The 12,782-nt window shown below is 40.4% G+C and overlaps 5 non-coding genes across 5 annotated transcripts; 1 reads left to right on the top strand and 4 right to left on the bottom strand.

Moving 5' to 3' along the window:
• Positions 1-2,360: 2,360 nt before the first annotated feature.
• On the bottom strand, positions 2,361-2,656 carry LOC149435590 (signal recognition particle RNA). Its single transcript, XR_016308388.1, has one exon.
• Positions 2,657-3,836: 1,180 nt separating this feature from the next.
• LOC149435589 (signal recognition particle RNA) lies at positions 3,837-4,137 on the bottom strand. Its single transcript, XR_016308425.1, has one exon.
• An 819-nt stretch (positions 4,138-4,956) lies between these two features.
• On the top strand, positions 4,957-5,257 carry LOC149435588 (signal recognition particle RNA). The gene has a single exon (XR_016308386.1).
• A 695-nt stretch (positions 5,258-5,952) lies between these two features.
• Positions 5,953-6,240, bottom strand: LOC149435587 (signal recognition particle RNA). The gene has a single exon (XR_016308391.1).
• A 1,319-nt stretch (positions 6,241-7,559) lies between these two features.
• Positions 7,560-7,850, bottom strand: LOC149435586 (signal recognition particle RNA). Its single transcript, XR_016308441.1, has one exon.
• Positions 7,851-12,782: the final 4,932 nt, after the last annotated feature.

The following is a 12,782-nucleotide window of genomic DNA, read 5'->3' as shown; positions in this document are numbered from 1 at the left end:
TGCATATCCCTGTGATCAGCTTGTCATTGGACACCGCTGATCACGTGGTAAAAGGCCGCTGTGATTGGCCTTTTACCACATCACGTGATCTGCTGTGTCCGTAGGACACAGCAATCACGGAGATCGCCGGGTGCGCGCCCCCTGGGGCGCGCAGGAGAGCGCGTTCTGGGAGGACGTCATATGACGTCCACCCAGAACTGGCCGGCCGCGGTGAAGCCGTCATTCGGCTATGCGCGGTCGGCAAGAGGTTAAAACAAAAAATGCATCAAAAATGTACTGCATACTTTTCGGCGGCGTCTCCATGGAAATATATAGAACCAAAAACACAACATTTTGCATTGAAAAAAGTCCCTGACCCTTTCCAAAAAATGCACAGGGTGAAACCGTGGAGATGTGAACCTGTCCCATAGGAAATCATGTTAAATGGACTGCTGTGTGTTTCTGGAAAATGCAGTGGAAAACGCATAGGTGTGAACCTAAACTAAGCAAAGTTTTCATTTAATTGAAAAACAGTTGTAAGCACAAAGCTACATTCATACAAATATGTAGCAGAGGGTTGTCCAATATTGTGATGGCGGGGGCCACCTATGCACACAAAACATCTCACCAATGCTTTGGCACTCTGATTGGCACTAGTTAGGTGCCTTATACTGTCAGCAATTTGTCTGATAAATGCCATTCAGGAACTTCATTAGAGCTGATCATCAGCATACCGGGGAACTTGGCAGATAAGACCCAGCAATGCTGGAATATTGCCAGAATCGTTTACCTCTTATGAATTCTGGGAAAAATCCTTGGATCGCTGTTCCATCATGCATTGGTATGTAATATGGGCAGGGGCGGACTGATCATTCGAGCACTCGGGCACTGCCCGAGGGCCTGGGGTCAGTAGGGGGCCCCATAAAATGCCCCTGTTACCTTTTTTATTGGCTTTATTGAGTGTGGGCAAGGACACAGGGGCCCTATGATGCCCTATTGCCTGGGGGCCCCATGAGTTGTCAGTCTGCTCCTGAATATGGGGTCTGTGTTATTTTGTGCTTTTTTTAAAATGCATCTAAAAGATGATCTGATGTTATAGATATCTTCAATATATCATATTTACTGTATATTAAGAAAAAATACATTAAAGGTGTAAAAAAAAAAAAAAAACTAGACTGTGTCCCACTGTATCATGCAGGCTGCTTTACACTGGCTATTCACAGGTGCATATAATAAACTCAAAATCGGTGTATGCTATACAAAACACGTGTAAATATAATCTGTGATACATCCCGAGACACCAGAGAATTACTTTCTCACCTGAAAGTCTAAAGCAAAAATCAAAAGTCCTTCTCAGCATCCATATAATCTCAATAGCCGCTAATGTAATATAAAATATTCAATATCAAATATTCTTTCTTCTTATGTAATAATATTCATCTATCTGCGATAGACACTTCATCCTCCAAATGTCATCCCGAAAAGAAGGAAAATAACCACATATAGGATATTATCCTTAATACATTCACATAAATCATTGGAGATACACTCATTAAATCTGTGAAAAATCATGCTAAATCATTCCACCATGTGTCCTCTTTCATGTGTCTGTAATCCTTACTCTTACCCTCAATTAACTTGAAAAAGGCCTTGTGATATATTCCACCAATAGACTTCTCAAAACTGCAACCTCTTATCTCATTCTCCCCTTCTCAAGAGATGTACCTCCGAAGAAATTAGATTACAGTGCAATATCTTCCATATCTTTCAACTGTGTGCTCTCGTGCTCCCCTCAATCTTCAAATATGACCACCAGTACTGCCTGGGTGAGCACTCCACCGCCTCCCCAACCATGCACCTTACCAGATAGCTATAGTCCACCAATATAAAAGTCAAATGGCTCCTCTCAATCAGTGACATTCGCGGCTTCCAATAGCATCATCTCTTGTAGCAGAATAAATGGATATATAGTGCAGTATGTTTAAAATTCCACTATTTATTATAAATAAAAAGAGCTTACAAACAGCCAGCATGTAATGCACATCTCATCTCCAAATCAGCATTAGCATTTGAATGTTCAAAACCACTTCCAAGATGGTCGCTCCAAGACTATCGGTCTACGTATGACGTCACATGCTGACGCGTTTCATCACTTCTGACTTCATCAAAGGAAAAACAGTTGTAAGCAAAAGCTACATTCATAGAAATATGTAGCAGAGGGTTGTCCAATATTGTGATGGCGGGGGTCACCTATGCACACAAAACATCTCATCAATGCTTTGGCACTAGTTAGATGCATCTAAAAGGTGATCAAATGTTATAGAAATCTTCAATATATCATATTTACTGTATATTAAAAAAGATACATTAAAGGTGAATAAAGAAGACTGTGTCCCACTGTATCATCCAGGCTGCTCTACACAGGTGCAATCCCACTACTGATTGGCACAGGGGTTTTGACCTGCTCCATTTCTGACCTGGGCCGGTTCACCCCTCCTTAGGACAACCTGGTAGCCCCAGACTCCCCTAGAGCCATCATATTGATACCAACCTTAGTGTGGACACCCGCTCAACATAGCACAGAGTAGACCAGAACTCCAGGAATCAAGCAATCCGACAGCCTCAGCCTCAGCCTCCCAAGTAGGTGGGATTACAGACGCACGCCACTGCGCCCGGCGATGGAAACAGCTTACAAGGAGATACTAAAACTTTAATACCAAATGATGACAAAACTCTGCCATCTAGAGTCAATATTGCTAATTGCAATTGCTTTATTAACATTACAATAAACATATTGCCAAAGTACAGCATGAATGGAAAACTGGGAATTCTATCAACACATTAAGGTGCGATAGGGTGGGGAAGGTGGTGGTGGGGGGTGGGGTGTAGTTGATTGCGGTTGCACAGTATATATTAATGTGTGCATGGACAAAGCATACAAAATATCATTTCTTTTGCATCCTGGTACTGTTTTTTGGCGCCTGCATTAACCGATAATTGCACCGCACAACTTATTATGCTTCTTCAATGCCTAATTTTGTTCTTTTACTGCAAACCCCTTTTTTAGTCCGCACCCTTCAAAAAATTAAGCCATAACTATTTTCTGCCACATAGTCTAGCACCTCTTTATCCTTCTACAAACTGTCCTCCCTGATAGACATCTCTGAACCAGCATTTGCAGAACAGAAACTAGAAATGGTAACCTCCATATTTCCTAAGGCTAGGTTCACACCTATGCAGTTGGTGTTTCATCCATTTCTGCAGTGCTTTTTGAGGTGTGTTTTGCATATTTTCACATGCGTTTTTGATGCGTTTTGCATTTTTTATTTCCAAACTTGTTGCTAGGCTGATTAAAATGTAAAACGCATTAGAAAAGCATCAGAATCACATAAAAAAAATGAAATACATACTTTTCTGCAGCATCTCCATTGAAGTCTGTAGAACCAAAAATGCAACATTTTGCATTTAAAAAAGTCCCTGACCCTGTCCAAAAAATGCACCGGGTGAAATTGTGGAGACGTGAAGCTGTTCCATAGCAAATCATGTTAAATGGACTGCTGTGCGTTTCTGCAAAATGCAGCGGAAAATGCATAGGTGTGAACCTAAACTAAGGAAAGTTTTCCTTTAATTGAAAAACAGTTGTAAGCACAAAGCTACATTCATACAAATATGTAGCAGAGGGTTGTCCAATATTGTGATGGCGGGGGTCACCTATGCACACAAAACATCTCACCAATGCTTTGGCATTCTGATTAGTATAGTTAGATGCATCTAAAAGATGATCTAATGTTACATAAATCTTCAATATATCATATTTTCTGTATATTAAAAAAAGATACATTAAAGGTGTAAAATAAGAAAGACTGAGTTCCACTGTATCATCCAGGCTGCTCTACACTGGCTATTCACAGGTGCAATCCCACTACTGATCGGCACGGGGGTTTTGACCTGCTCCATTTCTGATCTGGGCCGGTTCACCCCTCCTTAGGACAACCTGGTAGCCCCAGGCTCCCCTAGAGGCACCATATTGATACCAATCTTAGTATGGACACCCGCTCAACATAGCACAGAATAGACAAGAACTCCTGGACTCAAGCAATCCAACAGCCTCAGCCTCCCAAGTAGCTGGAATTACAGACGCACGCCACCGCGCCCGGCAATGGAAACAGTTTACAAAGAGATACTAAAACTTCAATACCAAATGATGACAAAACTCTCCCATCTAGAGTCAATATTGCTAATTGCAATTGTTTTATTAACATTACAATAAACATATTGCCAAAGTACAGCATGAATGGAAAACTGAGGTGATTGTAGCCGTATTAGTGCAATTGCGACAAAAACAATTGAGTACTGTCCGTGATACTTTTTTTATTTGCACTAACATACAATTTTGAGGACGAGCTTTCAGGGTATGTCCCCTTCTTCAAGGTCCAAGTAGTACTGCAGAAACGGATCAAACGCCAACTGAATAGGTGTGAACCTAGCCTTAGGAAATATGGAGGTTACCATTCCTAGCTTCTGTTCTGCAAATGCTGGTTCACAGATGTCTATCAGGGAGGACAGTTTGTAGAAGGATAAAGAAGTGCTAGACTATGTGGCAGAAAATAGTTATGGCTTAATTTTTTGAAGGGTGTGGACTAAAACAGGGGTTTACAGTAAAAAAGAAAAAATGAGGCATTGAAGAAGAATAACAAGTTGTGCGGTGAAATTATCGTATAAGGCAGATGGCAAAAAACAGTACCAGGATGCAAAAGAAATGATACTGTGTATGCTTTGTCCATGCACACATTAAGATATACTGTGCAACCGCAATCAACTACACCCCACCCCCCACCACCACCTTCCCCACCCTATCACACCTTAATGTGTTGATAGAATTCCCAGATTGCAATTAGCAATATAGACTCTAGATGGCAGAGTTTTGTCATCATTTGGTATTGAAGTTTTAGTATCTCTTTGTGAACCATCCCCATCGCTGGGTGCGGTGGCGTGCATATGTAATCCCAGCTACTTGGGAGGCTGAGGATGTTAGATTGCTTGAGTTCAGGAGTTCTGGTCTACTCTGTGCTATGTTGAATGGGTGTCCACACTAAGGTTGGTATCAATATGGTGGCTCTAGGAGATCCTGGGGCTACCAGTTTGTCCTAAGGAAGGGTGAACTGGCCCAGATCAGATCAGAAGCAGGTCAAAACCCCTGTGCTGATCAGTAGTGGGATTGCACCTGTAAATAGCCAGTGTAGAGCAGCCTGGATGATACAGTGGGACACAGTCTTACTTATTTTACACCTTTAATGTATATTTTTTTAATATACAGTAAATATGATATGTTGAAGATTTCTATAACATTAGATCATTTTTTAGTTGCATTTAAAAAAGCACAAAATAAAACAAACCCGATATTACATAGTAATGCATGATGGAACAGTGATCCGAGAATTTATCCCAGAATTCTTGAGATGTAGCCAGTGTAGTGCAGCCTGGACAATACAGTGAGACACAGACTTTTTCACCTACACAGCTTTACAACCGCTGGGACTGAAACTGACCACTTAGACTATTTATTGATTTGTTTAGTTATTCTTTGTAATATTTTACATTGGTGACTTTTACAATTGATTGCAGCATTGATAATCTGTGATAACTAATGAAGGGGTCCTGCATCATTCTGAAACTTAGCGTTTTTACCACTGACACGGAGAAGGGGGCACACGGAGACACCTAGGCGGCCTGCATGTAGAGAATCCACACACAGGCACAGTGGGGCGGCAGACTCCTCAGCGCCCTGCGGAGGAAAGGTGTGATCCTTGTGGCAGGAAGCAGCTCCTTGGCACCCATCACACCACTTTATGTGGGCTACGTGCGGGCACAGGTATATGCAATGGGGAAGGGGGGGGGGGGAAGAGAGGGAGGGGGGACTGTGACATATATTTACTGTATATTAAAAAAGATACATTAAAGGTGTAAGAAAATGTAAGGCTGTGTCCAACTGTATTGTCTAGGCTGCTCTACACTGACTACTCACAGGCGCAATCCCACTAATGATTGGCACGGGGGTTTTGAACTGCTCCATTTCTGATCTGTTCACCCTTCCTTAGGACAACCTGGTAGCCCCAGGCTCCCCTAGAGCCACCATATTGATACCAACCTTAGTGTGGACACCCACTCAACATAGCACAGCAGAACTCCTGGACTCAAGCAATCCGACAGCCTCAGCCTCCCAAGTAGCTGGGATTACAGACGCACACCACCGCACCCGGCAATGGAAATTGCTTACAAAGAGATACTAAAACTTCAACACCAAATGATGACAAAACTCTGCCATCTAGAGTCAATATTGATAATTGCAATTGCTTTATTAACATTACAATAAACATATTGCCAAAGTACAGCATGAATGGAATACTGGGAATTCTATCAACACATTAAGGTGCGATAGGGTGGGAAAGGTGGTGGGGGGTGGGGTGTAGTTGATATATATTAATGTGTGCATGGACAAAGCATACACAGTATAATTTCTTTTGTATCCTGGTACTGGTTTTTGGCATCTGCCTTATTCAATGCTTATGCTTCTTCAATGTCTACTTTTTCCTTTTTTTTTTTTTTCTGTTAACCCCTTTTTTAGTCCATACCCTTCAAAAAATTAAGCCATAACTATTTTCTGCCACATAGTCTAGCACTTCTTTATCATTCTACAAACTGTCCTCCCTGATAGACATCTCTGAACCAGCATTTGCAGAACAGAAGCTAGGAATGGTAACCTCCATATTTCCTAAGGTTAGGTTCACACCTATGCATTTGGTGTTTGATCTATTTCTGCAGTGTTTCTTGCGGTGTGTTTTGCATTTTTGCACATGTGTTTTTTATGCGTTTTGCGTTTTTTCCCCCCAACTTTTTGCTGGGCAGATTAAAACACAAAATGCATAAAAAATGCACTACATACTTTTTTGCAGCGTCGCCATTGAAAAAAGTCTCAGACCATTTCCAAAATGTGCACCGGGTAAAAATGCGGAGATGTGAACCTGTCCTATAGGAAATCATGCTAAACGGAATGCTGTGTGTTTCTGCAAAATGCATCAGAAAACGCATAGGTGTGAACCTAAACTAAGGAAAGTTTTCCTTTAATTGAAAAACAGTTGTAAGCACAAAGCTACATTCATACAAATATGTAGCAGAGGGTTGTACAATATTGTGATGGCGGGGGTCAACTATGCACACAAAACATCTCACCAATGCTTTGGCACTCTGATTGGTACTAGTTAGGTGTCTTATACTGTCAGCAATTTGTCTGATAAATGTCATTCAGGCACTTCATTAGAGCTGATCATCAGCATAACCGGGGAACTTGGCAGATAAGACCCAGCAATGCTGGAATATTGGCAGAATCGTTTACCTCTCATGAATTCTGGGATAAATTCTCGGATCGCTGTTCCATCATGCATTACTATGTAATATGGGGACTGTTTTATTTTGTGCTTTTTTAAATGCATCTTAAAGATGATCTAATGTTATAGAAATCTTCAATATATCATATTTACTGTATGTTAAAAAAATACATTAAAGGTGTAAAAGGAAAAAAAAAAAGACTGTATCATCCAGGCTGCTCTACACTGGCTATTCACAGGTGCAATCCCACTACTGATCGGCATGGGGGTTTTGACCTGCTCCATTTCTGACCTGGGCCGGTTCACCCCTCCTTAGGACAACCTGGTAGCCCCCGGCTCCCCTAGAGCCACCATATTGATACCAACCTTAGCGTGGACACCCACTCAACATAGCACAGAGTAGACCAGAACTCCTGGACTCAAGCAATCCGACAGCCTCAGCCTGCCAAGTAGCTGGGATTACAGACGCACGCCACCGCGCCCAGCTATGGAAACAGTTTACAAAGAGATACTAAAACTTCAACACCAAATGATGACAAAACTCTGCCATCTAGAGTCAATATTGCTAATTGCAATTGCTTTATTAACATTACAATAAACATATTGCCAAAGTACAGCATGAATGGAAAACTGGGAATTCTATGAACACATTAAGGTGGGATAGGGTGGGGAAGGTGGTGGTGGGGGTGGGGTGTAGTTGATTGCGGTTGCACAGTATATATTAATGTGTGCATGGACAAAGCATACACAGTATCATTTCTTTTGCATCCTGGTACTGATTTTTGGTGTCTGCCTTAATCGATAATTGCACCGCACAACTTTTTATGCTTCTTCAATGCCTCATTTGTTTTTTTTACTGTAAACCCCTGTTTTAGTCCACACACTTAAAAAAATTAAGCCATAACTACTTTCTGCCACATAGTCTAACACTTCTTTAACATTCTACTAACTGTCCTCCCTGATAGACATCCCTGGACCAGCATTTGCAGAACAGAAGCTAGAAATGGTAACCTCCATATTTCCTAAGGCTAGGTTCACACCTATGCAGTTTGCTAATTAGCCTTGTAGAAACCATTTGCCCCTATATTTTATGCCATCATGGTGGGGTGTTGGGAGGATTTTTCAATCTTCAAGTTTTTAGACTTTTTTTAACCCGTGCTGTGAAAAGAGGAGGGTTGAGTGCTGGCAGAGCCAACCAGCATTGTAGAAACAATTTTTGTGGGGTGTTGGAAACAATTTTCAATCTTCAAGTTTTCACATTATTTTTTAGCTCTGCCATGGCTGGTCCCACGCCGTGCTGCAAAAAGAGGAGGGTTGGGTGCTGGGAGAGGTAACCAGCCCCATAGAAACCATTTGCCCCTATATTTTAAGCCATCATGGTGGGGTTTTAGGAAGAATTTTCAATCCTCAAGTTTTCAAATTTATTAACTCTGCTATGGCTGGTCCCAAGCCCGTGCAGAAAAAAGAGGAGGGGTGGGTGCTGGGAGAGCTAACCAGCCCCATATAAACCATTTGCCCCTATATTTTAAGCCATCATGGCGGGGTTTTGGGAAGAATTTTCAATATTCAAGTTTTCTGATTGTTTTAAAACTCTGCCATGGCCGGTCCCATGCCCGTGCTGTGAAGAGAGGACGGTTTGGTGCTTGGAGAGCTAACCAGCCCCATTTAAACCATTTGCTCCTATATTTTAAGCCATCATGGCATGGTGTTGGGAAGAATTTTCAATATTCAAGTTTTCAGATTTTTTTTAACTCTGTCATGGCCGGTCGCAAACCTGTGCTGCTAAATATTACAAGAAATCACGAGATAAAAATAATATTCAAGTGACAAAATTCAACATAGAGAAAACTATAGATATGTAAGGGCAATAAAGCTGTATAAAAATGGATAATAATTGAGCAAAAAGACTGTCTCACTTTTTTGTCCAGGCTGCTCTATACTGTCTATTCACAGCGCAATCTCACTACTGATTGGCATGGGGGTTTTGACCTGTTCTGTTTCTGACATGAGCCTTTTCATTATGCCTTAGGACAACCTGGTAGCCCCGGGCTCCCTTAGAGTGACACCCACTCAACATGTTACAGGGTAGACCAGAACTCTAGATCTTAAGAAATTCAACAGCCTTAGCCTCCCACATTGTATAGATTACAGATGAATATATATATATATATATATATATATATATATATATATATTAGAAGCTCAAAGCCAAAAATGTCAAAGACCTGCCATCTAGCATCATTGCTACTTGCAAATGTTTATTTAACATTACAATTAACATGTTACCATTTAAAGTGAGGGAGGGTGGGGTGGAGGGGGCTGAGTGGAATTTTCACAGGGAGGCTAAACAGCTATGTAATCCTTGAATTAAGCAAAGCTTCTAAAATGTCCTGCTGATGTAACTGTCTCTCTATTTTCTCCCTGTGACTGTCTACTAATGAAAAGGTTTCTGATGGATCCAGCCTGGGTGTAGCATTTGTATTACAACATGTTCTCTATTTTTTAATTACTTTTAATCTATTTTCCCAATAAATGAAATATTGATACAGATAAAAGAAATACAATTTGAAATATTATTGTGGTGCCTAGTGTCATTGTGTTAATTAATAAAATCGTGCCCACGCTGTGCCAACAATGTGAATTAACAGCTGCCCCTAAAAAATGAAGTTACACTTAAACATATACAATCGTGAATAGGTAGGCACTGTGCAACCATAAAACATATAATCAATACATCTTTCTATATTTTACAACAAAATAGTATTTAAAACTGGGTCCAATGCTACATACTCCCAGTGTTAACTGAACAATAATGAACCTTAATTAATAATAATCATGAAGTGAGTCACAATGTTAAAGTAACAGTCCTTTCAAAAATACATTGCTCTAAACCAGGAATCTGTGTGCTTTCACCCCGCGCAGATGAAAATAAGTGAATTGCTCACTCACCAGACTTTGACCCCAGTTAAGGTGGTCAATAGTGCATTATAATGATGTATACAGGAAGGTCTGTCTCTGGCTTTCCTAGGATGTTCCTCCCAATCAACGGCATATCACTGATAATGGCCCCAAATGAATGATCCTATGTCTCCAGGCACATCGACAATGGATAAACTCTCTGAATCAGGCTCTCCTTACCATTAAAGGGATGTTCCAGGCAACTCAAGTAAATCAAAAGATTTTATGCATTCTAAGTGCAGCATTTTGTAAAAACAAACAAACAGTTGCGCACTCACATGCAAAGGTGCCCTAATAACCACACCAGTCTATATAACCTGTGTGATCCAAAAATGGGCGACGTGCGTTCCAAACCTTGCTTTCGTTGAGACTGATGTGACGTCACCAGAACCCGGAATCAAGCTTCTACATATGTTTTGCCTAGTGGCGTCCTTTTATTGACAATTACATTAGGTTTATACAAAGAGTCAATATTTGCAGTGTTGACCCTTCTTTTTAACCATTTGCCGCCCGCCCTATGGCCGAAAGGCGGCCGGCAAATGTCATCAGCGTTTCGGGTGGACGCCATATGGCGACCTCCCGCACATGCACAGATTGCGCTCCTGCAGAGTGGCGCAGTGGCGCGATCTGTCACCAGCCGTGTACCTCGGACACGGCTGATGACAGATCTGAGTATTGGACCCGTTGCTGGTACCATGTGACCTGCTGTGACCAATCACAGCAGGTCACATGACAGTTGTATACAATGGATGGCTTCATTCATGCCATCCATTGTATACTAGTGTCTAACTGTGAATAGTCACAGCTAATCATGTGCACATGTCATGTGATTAGCTGTGGCCAAATCACAGCTAAGCACAAAAAAAAAAAAAATGAGTTGATGTCATTCAGGTAACTGCTTGCTTATAGCAAAGTAATTCTTTGCTATAAGCAAATTGTGTAAAAAAAAAAAAAAAAAATACTGATCACTTCCCCAAAGTAGTACAATGTTACTATGGTAACTACTTTGGTCATAGTGAAATATGAAAAAAAAATCTTAAAAAAAAAAAATTTTTTAATAAAAAATAATAAAAAAAAAATAAAAAAAATGAAAAAAAAATATATATTTTTTTCATACTGTCACCAGTCAGTGTCCCTGATCACTGCCATGCCAGTTATATGCTGATGCTGTACTGCACTGGTGACAATATGTAAAAAAACAATAGTGAAACTAATTTTTTTAATTTTCCGAAAAATTATGACAAAAAAATACAACTTCAAAAACTTGCCATGCCTCTTATGAAGTACGTCGGACTGTCTACTCTGCAAAAAGGGGTCATTTGGGGGATATCTGTACTGTTCTGACATTCTTGGACCTCAAGAACTTAGATTGGCTGTCAGTACTTCAGGATTGATCAATAATCAGATCTATACCATAGTTTGTGAACTCTATAACCTTCCTACAAACTAAATAATACATCCTAATTTGGGTTATTTTCACCAAAGACATGTAGCAGAATACATCTCGGCCTACATTTATGAAGAAAAATTATTTATTTGCAAACTTTTATAACAGAAACAAAGAAAAACTTTTTTTTTTTTCAAAATTTTTGGTCTTTGTTAATTTAGCAAAAAATAAAAACCCCAGCGGTGATTAAATACCACCAAAAGAAAGCTCTAGTTGTGTGAAGAAAATGCTAAAATTTTAGTTTGGGTACAATGTTGTATGACCGCGCAATTGTCATTCAAAGTGTGAGAGCGCTGAAACCTGAAAGCTGGCCTGGGCAGGAAGGTGTAAAATTGCCCGGTATTGAAATGGTTAAAGACCTCTGCAATTCGCCCTGGCATGCTGTCAATCAAATTCTGGGCCACATCCTGACTGATGGCAGCCCATTCTTGCATAATCAATGTTTGGTGTTTGTCAGAATTTGTAGGGTGTTTTTTGTTCATCCACCTCTTGAGGATTGACCACAAGTTCTCAATGGGATTAAGATCTGGGGAGTTTCCTGGCCATAGACCCAATATTTTGATGTTTTATTCCCCAAGCCACTTAGTTATCACTTTTGCCTTATGGCAAGGTGCTCCATCATGCTGGAAAAGGCATTGTTCATCACCAAACTGTTCTTGGATGGTTGGGAGAAGTTGTTTTCAGAGAATGTTTTTGTACCATTCTTTATTCATGGCTGTGTTCCCACTCTCTTGAAAAATTGTGTGTGATCCCACTCCCTTGGCTGAGAAGCAACTCAACATATGAATGTTCTCAGGATAAAATAAAATAATGAAAAACTCCTGCGCCAACTGTTACAATGATGAAAAAATTATGATGTAGCGCTGCTATCTAAAAACAACACATCAACATATATACAATATTAAAACAATAAACAGATCTTTCTTATTAAATTACATAATCCTGTGAGAAAGTAAAGTGCTTAAATGAATAGTCCATAGCAATAAAGTGCAAATCAATTGCTTGAAAAGATC

The sequence above is a fragment of the Staurois parvus genome, unplaced genomic scaffold (genome assembly GCF_062004578.1).
Source record: "Staurois parvus isolate SC_StPar_1 unplaced genomic scaffold, SC_StPar_1.0 ptg001483l, whole genome shotgun sequence".
NCBI classification, from domain to species: Eukaryota; Metazoa; Chordata; class Amphibia; order Anura; family Ranidae; genus Staurois; species Staurois parvus.
Note: the sequence above shows the minus strand (reverse complement) of the source record. Positions and strands in the feature narration are given on the sequence as shown.